Raw genomic sequence first — 14,316 nt, forward strand, 5'->3', positions numbered from 1 at the left:
AATTCTCATTTGATCAGAACACTTTTTGAGAAGACGACTCTCTTTGAAAAGGGCACTACCTTTTTATAAAGATTCTCGTTCATATTCTTCCCCACGTTTCCATCAGATCCAAGGATTGTTCATACAAATCTTGGATCTATCTGTCATTCACCGTTGTCAGGCAGAATATTCTCTTTGTCCACTTATTTTCGGGTGAATCATTCTTCTTATTTACATAAATGCCATTTATTAACATTTATAGCTAGATATGTCTCATTTGATGTTCTATTGGTAAGGAAATTGCATATTTATTGTCATTAATCATATGCAAACTCTGTCTCTCACATCGTGGATCCTTGTACTTAATATCTAAAGTTATTATCCTTAACTAGGTTTAACCCTTCATTATTAAATTTAACAGTTTAACCTGAGACTATATTTCTTGATCAAACAGCCAACACAGTCCTTGGATTGATAAAGTGGCAAATAATAATATGGGTGATTCTTCTAATAAGATGCTTATATATCTGTTGAACAACTTGAAATTTCACTACTAGAAATCCGGTAAAAAAACAACCAAAAAAATCGATCAAAGTTGGTCGGTAATGGCCAATAACCGACCAAAACGCGACCATTTACGTGTGGACGATATTTTAGGGGTCGGAAAGGAATACCGACCAAAGTTGATCGGAAATTATCGACCAACTTTGGTCGGTCAATTAAATTCAAAAAATAAAATATTGTTAAAAAAACCCGACCATTGTCATTGATCTAAATTTTTTATTCGTGTCGAAATATGTAGTGCTTTATGCCCGGCACTGCAAAATAGTAAGAGATTTATTTCTTAGATTTTCATATGGCCAACGCGCTCCGTTGACAAATTCTATATCTCAAGATATGCGGTAGTGAATCTTTAGGGGTAAGCATTTACAGGGATGACAAAAATGAAGACTCTATGCACCTCTCGAACTCATAATCTGGAAATATATTTATTTCTTCTTTCATTACTTGGCCTTCTTTTCCCTGAATTATTTATATCAAATAAAATTCATTAACTGTATCTCTTTATTTAATTAGTAACGTACAACTGTACTCATTATTTGTTTAAACACAAACAACATTTAAAAATATGCTAGTATTAAATGGTGGAAAATTCATTCCCCCTTTATATATTTTTCTTAATTATTGTTCCTCTTCCTCTTCTTTTCACTCCATTACGTATGAATTCAATGTGTAGTATTCATTTGGTATGTAAAACGTTTCCAATACTTTTTTTTGTAAAAATAAATGAAAATTATATGTAAAATGGATACTTGTTTTGGTTGAAGCTACATTCACTAGTGTTGGCTTAAAAGAATTCATCACTTTTTCTTACTATCATTAAATGTTGTTGATAGGCCAAGGCAATAGTGCACTAGAATTGGCAGGGTGTGCCAGGCCAAGGCAATAGTGCAACGCCAAGGAGACACGTGAAAGCCCCGATAGCAAGCTACCGTGGTAGACTCTCCCCTTTAAAAAATTGAGTTAATATCGTGTGAGTCGATGACTCACATATCAAATATTTAACTGATAAGAACAGATACTACACTTGATCTTAGCCAAAAGGCCGAGAAAGGTATGCTTTTCTTCTTCTCGAGTCGCTTAATTTATACCTGATGCTTCTGCTTCTTCTTTTCTCACCCTCGATGTGGGAATAAAATAGCAAGACCAGATAAAGTTCCTTTCATAAAAAACTGAAAGCCTTTTCTTATAGTTACGGCCAAATCTTTGCTTTGCTCGTAGAATATGCTTCCTTAGAAAACAGCTTATTGAGTTCTTTTAACTGGTCATGTAAGTCTTTATGTTTAATTAATATATAATCCCTGTGCCATTGGAAGAATGTTATGTTTAGTTTACCCAATTTGTTCCAACGTTGAAACTCTTACAAATTACAAATAAACTCAAACTACACTGGCTAATAGCATTTCAAAAGACTTTTTTGGGGCAAAACCTCAAACAGAAGAACATTAAATGCATAGGTTACAGTTCTTACGGTTGCAACATTTAAAACAAGTATCTGTCTAAGCACAAACAGCCTTACCTGCCTAATAATTTCGTTTTTCATTTTTATTGTTTTTGCAGTGAATTTCTGATTAACCGTGCTTTTATAAGTCATTCAATAGTATGCATATCTCTTCCCCTTATACTTTTGAAAGAAAACAAAAGTTCAGTAACGTGCAGAACTTTAATCCAATTCCTTCGCCGCAACAACGACAAAACAATTTCGTAGGTTTTACCTAGCTAGGCTTGCATATATATATATATATATATATATATATATATATATATATATATATATATATATATATATATATATATATGCAGAGGCGGGAATCTGAATTTAAAACTTATATTTTTTAGATTCTAGACTTTTTAAATTTGAGTTCTAAATTAATAATTTATACATACTAAATAAATTTTCTTAAGACAAATATAAAATTGAACTATGGTTGCGGTTGAAGCCCTATTTTGGTTTCTAACTCTACCCCTGCAATCAAGTTGGCTGGGCTCCCTTAGTGGGCCGGTCTAGTGGACCAGGTTTTGGGCCAACCAATGTCTCTAGTGCTAAGCGAATGACATAGATATGATACTTTTGTGTCATTATTGATTTTTTGACCCAGACAATAGATGTTTTGAGAAAAAAGCCCCTGTTAGAATTTTAAAGTATGCTAGTAGGATTTTTTTTTAAGCGCCCGAATTTTATAGCACGTTGGGTAGAATTTTAAAGTACGCAACAATTATGGTGATTGTCAGAATTTTACCACAAATTTTATTACCGGAATTTTTTAGCATTGTGCTTGAAAATTCTGGTGATGGTCAGATTTCCTAGTGCTTTAAAATTTTGGTGCAAGGCTATTTTCCCAAAACATTTCTTAACAAGATCAAATTATAAACAATGATTTTAAAAAGATCCATCCAGTGTAATTTTATGTGGTGGTCATGGCTCCGTAAGGAAGCCGGTTAGTGGCATATTTTGTTTTACAACTTTTAAGTTAAAAAATAAAAAGGTAAAGAATTTTGAAGAGAAAATGTCAAAGACTCGAACCTTTTATTTTACTAAGTATATAACTTTAAACTTTATAATTTTAAGGAAAAATCTTGCAAGTTTGTAACCATACATGGATCAACTTTCAATCTTCAAAACCTAATAAATACAGAAAAAAGAAGCGTAACCATTCTTATATCATGTCAAGATTACTTAATGCAGAAATAATAAATTTTCCATTAGAGAAGATAGAAGGGAGAGGAAGCATCAGAAGTTTCTGATATATTATTGTGTGCAAAAAACTAAACAAATGAGCATTTCTATATTAAATTATTATAAATATGAAGAACATGTTGATGGAAGCTTAAGAATCTTAGTACAGATGTGTTGATATTGTTATACACCAACAACTTATGTCACTCGTTCTTCTCTCTATAATTAATATAATGCCTCACCAGTGTTATTTTCTCTCTATCTTCTCTTCTTTGTTACATAAGGAATCTAAAGCAGACTACAGTGTTTTGTTTCGAGGTCTTCAAGTCTTGTATATCTTTTTGAGAGATTGTGAACCCAAGGGAGTCGTATTCAGACGGATTCGTAGATTGATTCTTTCCAAGATTGATTCTTCTGCTGACTTGTCTTGACTCGCGTGCTTGAATGATTTCTTCCTTAAATGAGAGAGTATTCCCGTTGCCAAATCCCTTGATTGATGCCTTCAATTGACGTTATTATGTGGGAGAATCTTTAGCGGATGATTTCGTGCCCGTAATCTAGGGCTGCTTATCGGGCGGATTGGGCGGTTATATACTCTTAACGATTTGGCTTATCGGTTATCGATTTTTAAATATATTAATCTGCTAATCACCCGATAAGATATCGGGCAGATTGGTATCGATTTAGCTCTTATCGGGCGGTTTATCGCATTGTTTGTTGACCGCTATGACTCAAAATAAAATTCCTATGCTCAGCAGACTACATTCCAGTCTATAGAATATGGCACCTAAGAAGAGAGCTAAATAGAAGAAATAGAGAGATGTGTAGAATCATCTCTGGGGATGAGTCTATTAACAACTTATAACTATCAGAAGAAATAGAAGAGAACACTGGGTATAATACATGACATCAAAATTATCTAATAGTAACTAAATGGAATAGTAAATTATAACTAAATGTCTAATATTAAATTAGTAATAGAACAGAAATAGAGTACTGGAAGTGAAAGAATAGTTTTTGATTATTTAATATATATATATATATATATATATATATATATATATATATATATATATATATATATATGGATAAAAATAAATTATATATATATATATATTCTTAACGGGTTAACAGATTATCCGTTAAGAAAATTGAATAATCTACCCCCAAACCGATAAGCCGTTAATAAAAAATATTCAACCCATTCCCCGTCCGTTAAACCGTTAAACCGATACCAATAAGCCATTAAGCTTCGATTTCAGTTCGATTTTCGGTTTCGGTTCGGTTTTGAACACCCCAGCCGTAATCTCATTTGATTTAGATCCTTCCTATAATAACTCTTTTAATTGATTTTTCTATCTTCTTTGATTGATTTGTCCGCTTCTCTTTCCTTTTTTGTTGGATTCATTTACTCCATTTTATTGCTCATAATCTTTTCCTGCGCATAGGGAGTAATTGGTTATTTTGCATCATTAAAATTTACTGAGATCTAACAATCTCTCCCTTTTTGATGATGACAAAATAATAATGAAAATACTTCCCTATTGATCAGCCGCCTTGAGTGTGTTGTAGTCAACTCTATTTTAATCCGCGTTTCTTGGTAGATGTGTCTAGTCGACTCCCCCTCAGTTGGACATTCTGTTGTGCCTCATTCCCCTCATTTGTAGTCGACTCCCCCTCAATTGTATACCGTATGATGTACCTACAAGTTGAAACCAACGCACAAAACAAAAGCAGAAGCAGGAAACACATAGAACCGCATGCCTTAAGCTTGCTTACTATTTCTCCCCCTTTGTCATCAACAAAACCAAAATAAAAGCAGGTAAATAAAAAGTATTTGCCCTAAGAGTACACCCCATGGCTGAAACATCAGTCACAAAAATAAGGCAAATTTTTTTTATCTTAAACAACCAAACATCAGCGACGCAGAAAGTAGGTAAGGGTGTTGCAAATTGCCTCATTGAGGCGATCAAAGCTAGCATTCACTTTGACATAGACCCCATCAATTCTGTCGTGCATCTCTTTGAAAGCCCTTACAGTTTTTTCTGCAGTCTTGAGTATCTGCCCTCGAATCTTAGACACGTTGGACCCTGTCTCCTTTGCCATTCCATGGATATCTTCAATCTGGCTTTGCATAGAGGTTAAGGAGTTCTTGATGATAGATAATGTTTCATTGATGGAGACAAGCTTTTCTGAGAGGTCAGAATCACTTGTACTGGGTGAAACACAGGAGCTTTTACCTTGGAATCGGAGGGGATATTCTTGGTTTCACCTTTTTGTTTCATGACCAAGGCACCCTTTATAGAAATATAACCCATGCTAGCAAATTCCCTTGAATTGTAAGGCTTGGTGACAGTGATGTAGGGATGGTCAACAAGGGATAAGTTTTTAGCTTCTAGCAGATGGATGATAACCATACCATAAGGAATTTTCTTAAGTGCTAGAATTTTATAGCACGTTGGGTAGAATTTTAAAGTACGCAACAATTATGGTGATCGTCAGAATTTTACCACAAATTTTATTACCGAAATTTTTCAGCATTGTGCTTGAAAATTCTGGTGATGATCAGATTTCCTAGTGCTTTAAAATTTTGGTGCAAGGCTATTTTCCCAAAACATTTCTTAACGAGATCAAAATATAAACAATGATTTTAAAAAGATCCATCCAGTGTAATTTTGTGTGGTGGTCATGGCTCCGTAAGGAAGCCGGTTAGTGGCATATTTTGTTTTACAATTTTAAGTTAAAAAATATAAAGGTAAAGAATTTTGAAGAGCAAATGTCAAAGGCTCGAACCTTTTATTTTACTAAGTATATAACTTTAAACTTCATAATTTTCAGGAAAAATCTTGCAACTTTGTAATTTTGAATTTTAAACTTGCAAATTACACAAGAGTTCTTTCATGAATTAATAAAAAATTATTTTGGCGCCATGCGCCATTCTCACCAACCAATGAATATCTAATGTCTCCGAATTGCTGTCTTCCTTGGTTAAAAGTGCTTTCTGGCGCCATGCTTGAAACCGTAACATTTAGCACATTTCGAACCATTATGAAAAGAACAGAAAATGGTTTTGACTTATTCTTCCACCGTTTCAAAACGTTAAGTTGCGCATATTGATCCTCCACACGTTGTACTAAACAAGTATTTAAGCTTCTTTTTTCCGCAAGTATTAAGCTTGTTAAAGTTTATATTCGTTGGGTATATTCCAAATATTAAGGTATGCTTCACCAACTGATATTTTAGAAGAAGTAAAAGAGCTAGACGTCGAAATATTTTGTCTAGCATTATTTAGTAACTAGTAAAATTGCCCACATCAAAGGCCTCATTGCATTTTTGACTATGCAATAAAGAAAATAAAAAAATGTGAAACAATGTTAAGCTAATAGTATGTGTTTTGCGGGCCAAATATAAATAAAAAAACACATTTGATCATTGCAGGACTGTGACCATATACTCCTGATGTCATATAATGAACCTCAGATGCTGGCAATTTATTCACCCACTCATTGTTGGTGATCACCTTGTCAATTCCACTTAGCACTCTATCCTGTCCTTCATGTTTATTACTCCATGTATAAAAGCACCCCGATGATTTCTGTTCTTGAAGTCCACATTGTTCCACACATTCCTTAAACTCCTTTTTTTCTTCATTTGTCGCCTCGGTCCCCCACTCTATCCTCTTGACTAAGTATAGAGTTGAAGTCTCCCATAATTGCCCATGCTCCTACCATTTGATTAGCTATCATCCTTATGTCTCTCCGCAAGTCAGACCTTAGTGCAGGGTCATTGAATCCATACACCATTGTCACATTAATCCTCTTCCCTGTGGTACTGTGAGTTATGATACTATGAATGAGTTATTTTGTCACAATTTCCACTTTTATAGTGAAGACCTGAGGCCTTCACAATATCCATATTCTTCTTGCATTATGTTTAGAGTGATTTGTAGTATAAGACCACCCTGTGCAAAGATTAAGAGCAACTTTATTTGCCTTAGCTCTCTTAATCTTTGTTTTCAAGAGCCCAAATAGTCCAATCTGCTGTCTTTGAAGGAATAGATTCACTTCCTTCTGTTTGGTTGTCCTGTTTAGGCCCCTAGTGTTCCAGAACCCAATACTATCCATTAGGGAGGTGGGGGTTAGGCCCCCAGCCTTCCCTAATTTGTTACCATTTCCTTGTGGCTCCATCTGCCTTTCTTTAGACTGCTCCTCCCCTTCATTCATTCCATTGATCTTGTTGCTCACTTGTGTAAATTCAACATAGGTGTTGTGATTGCTTCCTCAACTTCTCCATGCTTTCTTCCCTTGTGCCACTTGCCATGCTTCATGTTTTTTTTGTTATTTCCTGTCTGGTTCTTATTTCCTTGTGTTTCCTGCTGCTTGTCATTGTTACTCCCATTTTCTATTTGGATAATGTTCCTTGCTTCATTGTGTTGTTGTTCCTCTGGTTTCTCTTTCTCCTTGTAGCCATTTGTATTGTTATTGCCTGTTTCTTTGTTGATTTCCTCCCCTTCCTTGTGCTGCCTTAGTTGCTTCCTACATTCTCTAATATCATGTCCAAAATTGCCACATGCTTTACAAAATACTGGTTTCCATTCATATCTAACCTCTTGCTCAATGATCGCACCACATTCATTCTAAAACATCACCATATCTGGATACATCTGATCTGATTCAACTTCAACCAAAATTCTTGCAAATTGTAGCCTCTGCTTTTGTGTTGTTGCTCTGTCAGCTTTGAGTGGGTTTCCTACCATTCCTGCAATTTTTGTTAGAGCATTTTGACCCCAGTATTTGATATCCAGATTCATCAGTCTAATCCACACAGGAATTTTCTCAACCACATGCTTGTCAAATTTAATGTCCGGTCTTCATGTTTAACTACCATTGGCTTTTTGTCAAACATTCTTATTCCTTCCTCCACCACCCTCTCCTTGTTCTCTAGTGAGTGGAATCTTACTATGAACACACCTCTGTTTACCTGGGCTATTTTATATATCCCCAATGATCCCCATACTCTTTTGAAGTAGCCCTCCATAACAGTTTGCGGTGGATTTGACCCTAGGACATAGCAAATTACTGCAGATCTCCGGTAGATTATCTCATCCTTTATGTCATCCATTGTAATTTTCACATTTCCCCTCAATTGTTCAACTCACTTTCCGGTAAGGTCATACCCTTCACTCGGTTCACCTTTCCCTACAATTCCACTCTAATTTTACCCTATTTTTGGTGTTTTTGCATGGCTTTGTTTTCCTATTAATTCCGATTCACTTACCTCTTCCTCTGTTCGATCTGCCCATGATTTCGTTGTTGGCGTGTTCTCCACCATTGTTGATGTCGACGCCATTGTTCTCTCTAAATCTAATGGAGTTATGCCTTGAATTGCATTGACATTCTGAAATTTCTTTGCCTCCGATGACAATGGAACTTTTTTTTGGTCTCTTCCGGTTGGATTGACCTGTATTAAACTGATAAGAACAGATACTACACTTGATCTTAGCCAAAAGGCCGAGAAAGGTATGCTTTTCTTCTTCTCGAGTCCCTTAATTTATACCTGATGCTTCTGCTTCTTCTTTTCTCACCCTCGATGTGGGAATAAAATAGCAAGACCAGATAAAGTTCCTTTCATAAAAAACTGAAAGCCTTTTCTTATAGTTACGGCCAAATCTTTGCTTTGCTCGTAGAATATGCTTCCTTAGAAAACAGCTTATTGAGTTCTTTTAACTGGTCATGTAAGTCTTTATGTTTAATTAATATATAATCCCTGTGCCATTGGAAGAATGTTATGTTTAGTTTACCCAATTTGCTCCAACGTTGAAACTCTTACAAATTACAAATAAACTCAAACTACACTGGCTAATAGCATTTCAAAAGACTTTTTTGGGGCAAAACCTCAAACAGAAGAACATTAAATGCATAGGTTATAGTTCTTACGGCTGCAACATTTAAAACAAGTATCTGTCTGAGCACAAACAGCCTTACCTGCCTAATAATTTCGTTTTTCATTTTTATTGTTTTTGCAGTGAATTTCTGATTAACCGTGCTTTTATAAGTCATTCAATAGTATGCATATCTCTTCCCCTTATACTTTTGAAAGAAAATAAAAGTTCAGTAACGTGCAGAACTGAGAATGATTGAAGACACTAGTGTACATGTGACAGTGTGAACTTTAAATTATTTCAAGAAACTTTTATCCAATCCCTTCGCCCGAAAAAGGACAAAAAAATTCGTAGGTTTTACCTAGCTAGGCTTGCATATACATATGCTGGGGAGGAATTAAAATTTAAAAATTATATTTTTAGATTCTAGTCTTTTTAAATTTGAGTTCTAAATTAATAATTTATACATATTAAATAATTTTTCTTAAGACAAATATAAAATTGAACTATGGTTGCTGGGTTCAGCCGGCCCTATTTTGGTTTCTAACTCTACCCCTGCAATCAAGTTGGTCGGGCTCCCTTAGTGGGTCGGTCTAGTGGACCAGGTTTTGGGCCAACCATTGTCCCTGGTGCTAAGCGAATGACATAGATATGATATTTCTGTGTCATTATTAATTTTTTGACCCCAGACAATAGATGTTTTGAGAAAAAAAAACCTACTAGAATTTAAAAGTATGCTAGTAGGATTTTTCTTAAGCGCAAGAATTTTAAAGCACGCTGGGTAAAATTTTAAAGCACGCTGAGATTGATTCTTCTGCTGACTTGTCTTGACTCGCGGGCTTGAGTGATTTCTTCCTTAAATGAGAGAGTATTCCCGTTGCCAAATCCCTTGATTGATGCCTTCGATTGACGTCATTACGTGGGAGAATCTTTAGCGGATGATTTCGTGCCAGTAATCTCCTTTGATTTAGATCCTTCCTATAATAACTCTTTTAATTGATCTTGCTATCTTTTTTGATTGATTTGTCCGCTTCTTTTTCCTTTTTCGTTGGATTCATTTCCTCCATTTTATTGTTCATAATCTTTTCCTGCACGTAGGGAGTAATTGATTATTTTGCATTATTAAAATTTACTGAGATCTAACAATCTCCCCCTTTTTGATGATGACAAAATAACAATGAAAATACTTCCCTATTGATCAGCCGCCTTGAGTGTGTTGTAGTCAACTCTATTTTAATCCGCGTTTTTTGGTAGATGTGTCTAGTCGACTCCCCCTCAGTTGGACATTCTGTTGTGCCTCATTCCCCTCATTTGTAGTCGACTCCCCCTCAATTGTATACCGTATGATGTACCTACAAGTTGAAACCAGCGCACAAAACAAAAGCAGAAGCAGGAAACACATAGAACCGCATGCCTTAAGCTTGCTTACTATTTCTCCCCCTTTGTCATCAATAAAACCAAAATAAAAGCAGGTAAATAAAAAGTATTTGCCCTAAGAGTACACCCCATGACTGAAACATCAGTCGCAAAAACAAGGCAAAAAGAAAATTGTCTTAAACAACCAAACATTAGCGACGCAGAAAGTAGGTAAGGGTGTTGCAAATTGCCTCATTGAGGCGATCAAAGCTAGCATTCACTTTGACATAGACCCCATCAATTCTGTCGTGCATTTCTTTGAAGGCCCTTACTGTTTTTTCTGCAGCCTTGAGAATCTGTCCTCGAATCTTGGACACGTCGGACCCAGTCTCCTTTGCCATTCCATGGATATCTTCAATCTAGCTTTGCATAGAGGTTAAGGAGTTCTTGATGGCAGAGAGTGTTTCATTGATGGAGACAAGCTTTTCTGAGAGGTCAGAATCACTTGTACTGGGTGAGACACAGGAGCTTTTGCCTTGGAATCGGAGGGAACATTCTTGGTTTGTCATGACCCAAAATTCCCACCTTCGGACCGTGATAGCGCCTAACATTTCACTTGTTAGGCAAGCCAACATTAGAATAATATTAGTCATTTTTAAATAATTTAAAATTTTATTAATAACAAAAGAACAAATGCGGAAGTATGGTCTGAAATATAGTGAATAATCCATAAAAACAACGGTGTCTAAATACCATCCCAGAATTGGTGTCACAAGTGCAAGAATTCAAGGATTAATATTTGACAAAGAATAGGAGAGAAACAATTATTATAATAATTAATTCATGATTTAAAATAATTTATGATTTTTTAAGTAAGCAGGCGAAACAATCAATTTGACGACGTATAGACACTCGTCACCTCGCTTATACATCGTTCACATGCATTTCACATAACAAATAATTTAAGGGTTCTATTCCCTCAAGTCAAGGTTAATCACGACACTTACCTCGCTTTGCAAATTCCAATCAATTACTCGACCACAGCTTTTCCTTTTAAATTTATCTCCAAAAGTTTCAAATCTATTCACAAACAATTCGATATACTCAATACGAATCATAGGAATTAATTCCATATGAATTTAATAATTTTTCGGATAAAAATCCTAAATTCATTTGAATATTCGACAGTGGGACCCACATCCCAAATCTCGAAAAAACTCATAAAATCCGAACACCCGTTCCGCTATGAGTTCAACCATACAAAAATTATCCAATTCCGATATCAAATGGACCTACAAATCTTAAATTCTCGTTTTTGAAAGATTTTATAAAAATCTGATTTTTCTTCCCTAAATTCACCGATTCATGATGTAAATGAGTATGGAATCATGAAATATAATCAATATTGGATAAGGAACACTTACCCCAAGAATCATACTTTTAATCACCCATCATTACCCAAACTCGAAATTGAAGATTAAGGGTTAGAACCTTACCTCTTTGATGAAGAACTTGAGGAATTTTTTTAAGGCTTGGACAAGATTTTGATGAACAAGACACTTTATCTACTTCCTCTCTCTAGAACACTCTCACTTCTCTCTAAAATCATGAGATAAATGCCCCAAAATAAATCCCAAAGCCTATTTATCAAAATGGGGTTGGGTTATGAAAATAGAAAAATTACCCCTCCGAAAACAGGTATGCGGTCGCACAATGGACCGCACAATTGGTGCGCGCGTTGCAAAATGATCTCACAAATCGGTGCCCAGAACTGGGCTGTTATGGACCAGTTTGCGGTCGCATAACCATTTTGCGATTGCATAATGGTCGCAAAAATCGCCTTCTGTCAGCCTTTGGTAATTTGGTCATAACTTCCTATAGGAATGTCCAAATAATGAACGGTTTAAAGTGTTAGAAACTAGACTCAACGATCTTTCATTTGATAGGTAATACACCATACAAAACTTCGTATCATGAGAGTTATGCTCATTTGAAGTTAGCTCTTGTGCGAACTCACTTGAAACTTTAATCTTATGAAATTTCCAACTTCTACATTCGATGCCGAAACCTATCGAATCAAGTCCGATTGACCTCAAATATTGCACACAAGTCATAAATGACATAATGGAGCTATGAAAATTTTTGGAACTAGATTCCGACTCCGATATCAAAAAGTCAACCCCGTGGTCAAACTTGGAAATCTAGCCTTTAAATTACTAGTTTCCGTTAAATGGCCATAACTTGAGCTAGGGACCTCCAAATTAAATTTCGGGCATACGCCCAAGTCAAAAATCATGATATGGACCTACCGGAACTATCAAAATACTGATCCGGGTTCGTTTGCTCAAAATATTGACCAAAGTCAACTCAGTTGAGTTTTAAGGCTCTATTTCATATTTTAATCCATTTTTCACATAAAAAGATTCTGGAAAAATTTACGGACTTTGCACGCAAGTCGAGGAGTGACAAATAGTGTTTTCCTAGGTCTTAGAACACAAAATTAATTATTATATTTAAAGATAACATTTTGGGTCATCATATTCTCCACCTCTAAAACTTACATTCGTCCTCGAACGAAGTTAGAAAAAGTACCTGAGCTGGTGAATTGGATATTTACTCTGCATGTTCGAATCGGGCTCCCAGTAGATGCCTCTACCGACTGACCTCTCCAGTGCACTCGAACTGAAGGATAACTCTTATACCTCAATTGTTGGACCTGCCGGCTAGAATAGCCACTGGCTCCTCCTCGTAAGTCAAATCTTTGTCCAATTGGACTGAGCTGAAATATAACACATGGGACGGATCACCATGATATTTCCAGAGCATAGACATATGGAACACTGGATGAACTGCTGATAAACTAGGTGGTAATGCAAGCCTGTAGGCTACTTCACCCACCCTTTCAAGAATTTCAAAGGGTCCAATATACCTAGGGCTCAACTTGCCCTTCTTTACGAACCTCATTATACCTTTCATAGGTGAAACCCGGAGTAATATTCTTTCTCCAACCATGAATGCAATATCATGAACTTTACGGTCGGCATAACTCTTTTGCCTAGACTGAGTTGTGCAAAGTCGATTTTGAATAACTTTGACCTTATCCAAGACATCTTGTACCAAATCGGTACCCAACAACCGAGCCTCTCCCGATTCAAACCAACCAACTGGCGATCGGCATCGCCTTCCATATAATGCCTCATACGGAGCCATCTGAATGCTCGACTGGTAGCTATTATTATAAGCAAACTCCGCAAGTGGCAAGAATTGATCCCAAGAACCTCCAAAGTCTATAACACAAGCGCGAAGCATATCTTCCAATATCTGAATAGTGCACTCTGACTGTCCGTATGTCTGTGGATGAAATGTTGTACTCAACTCCACCCACGTGCCTAACTCACGCTGTACAACCCTCCAAAAATGTGAGGTAAACTGCGTACCTCGATCTGAAATAATAGACACGGGCACACCGTGAAGGCGGACAATCTCACGAATGTAAATTTCACCTAACCTCTTTGAAGAATAGGTAACTGCCACTGGAATGAAATGTTCTAACTTGGTCAACCTGTCCACAATGACCCAAACTGCGTCAAATTTTCTCTGAGTTCGTGGGAGCCCAACAACAAAATCCATAGTGATACGTTCCCACTTCCACTCAGGAATTTCTAACTTCTGAAGCAAACCACCAAGTCTCTTATACTCGTACTTAACTTGCAGACAATTCAGACACCGGGATACATATGCAACTATATCCTTTTTCATTCTCCTCCACCAATAATGTTGCCACAAATCTTGATACATTTTGGCGGTACCTAGATGAATAGAATACCCAAAACTGTGTGCCTTTTCAAGGATTAATTCACAA

The 14,316-nt window shown here is 36.1% G+C and overlaps 1 non-coding gene and 1 pseudogene across 1 annotated transcript; both read right to left on the minus strand.

The window, feature by feature from the left end:
• Positions 1–1,402: 1,402 nt before the first annotated feature.
• On the minus strand, positions 1,403–1,598 carry LOC142177660 (U2 spliceosomal RNA). The gene has a single exon (XR_012706233.1). It is a non-coding gene; the product is annotated as a U2 spliceosomal RNA (small nuclear RNA).
• A 6,985-nt stretch (positions 1,599–8,583) lies between these two features.
• LOC142177675 (U2 spliceosomal RNA) lies at positions 8,584–8,740 on the minus strand (annotated as a pseudogene).
• Between the last annotated feature and the right edge of the window lie 5,576 nt (positions 8,741–14,316).

The sequence above is a fragment of the Nicotiana tabacum genome, chromosome 23 (genome assembly GCF_000715075.1).
Source record: "Nicotiana tabacum cultivar K326 chromosome 23, ASM71507v2, whole genome shotgun sequence".
Classification (NCBI taxonomy): domain Eukaryota; kingdom Viridiplantae; phylum Streptophyta; class Magnoliopsida; order Solanales; family Solanaceae; genus Nicotiana; species Nicotiana tabacum.